Consider the following 1,334-nt stretch of genomic DNA (forward strand, 5'->3'; position numbering starts at 1 on the left):
GGCAGTGGGATTGGGGTTCTGGGACAGTGCAGGGGACAGTGAGGGGGAACACAGGACTGGGAGTGGGGTTGTGGGGCTGGTGGGCACAACGGGGATATGGGGGAGGGCAGATGTGGCACCCGGGGGGGGAATCATTAGCACAGGATTCGGGTCATGGGGGACGCTGGTGGGGGGACTGGAAGTGATCCCGGAATTTGAGCTGGGGTCCAAGTGGACTGGGTGGACACCAGCCCGTCACAGAGGAAACTTTCTGTGTCCCACAGTGTCCCCTCCGTTTCCCTGTGTCCCCATTGTCCCACACTGATCCCTGTGGCTTCTTCCCTCCATGACCCCCTGGCTCAGACCCTGCTGGCACTGCTGGCAATGTCCATGGCCACTGTGGCCATCAAGGTGGTGCCCATGGACATGGCCCCRCACTCCTTCGATGACCAGTACCAGGGCTGCCGTGACAAAATGACCGCGGCGTTGCCGGCCCTGAACCGCTCTGAGCTCCAGCAGAACTCTCTGTTTGCCCAGGCCTGGTCTCAGGCTGCAGCCGAGTGGCAGAAGCGCGGGTCCCGCGTGTCCCCTCTGTTGTCCTCGGACCAGGCCATCGCCATCATGGCCTACACCATGAAGGACCTGTACAAGGAGTTCAACGCGGCCGTGCGTGCGGCCGGACGGTCACGCCAGGAACACCAGGACAACTTCCACTTCAAAACCCTGCATTTCCTGCTGACCGACGCCCTGGCCACCCTGAGGGACACCCAGGGGCCGCGCTGTCACCGCGTGTTCCGGGGGGTGCGCGGGGTTCGGTTCGAGGCGCGGCCGGGTCAGAGGGTCCGGTTCGGTCAATTCGCGTCAACGTCATTGAGCAAAATGGTCTTCCAGAAGTACGGGACAGACACGATGTTCCAGGTGACCACGTGCCATGGGGTGGACATCCGAAATTTCTCCTTTGATCCCAGTGAGGAGGAGGTGCTGATCCCACCCTTCGAGACCTTTGAGGTCACCAAAGTCACCCGGGATGGTGACAAGACACAGATCGAGCTCAACTCCACCGGGACCCACAGCAAGTGGAACTGTGAGTGGCTGCGAGGTGACATTTTGGGGACACCTGATGGGGTGGGGACACTCAGGGAGGGTGGGGGATGGGGACAGCCAGTGCTGGGGACACCCATGACCAGGACAGGACAGGGACACCCACTGTGGGTAGGGAACAGGGACACTGGGGCATTGCTGAGGACAGGGGATGGGGACACCCACTGCCAGGTGAGGGGGACAGGGACACCCAGGGAGGGGGATGCCCATGGCCATGAAGGAATGGGGACACCCACTGTGGACACAGGGACAGT

This window comes from Malurus melanocephalus, unplaced genomic scaffold (assembly GCF_030028575.1).
Source record: "Malurus melanocephalus ecotype Western Australia unplaced genomic scaffold, MMel_1.1 scaffold_1487, whole genome shotgun sequence".
Taxonomy (NCBI): domain Eukaryota; kingdom Metazoa; phylum Chordata; class Aves; order Passeriformes; family Maluridae; genus Malurus; species Malurus melanocephalus.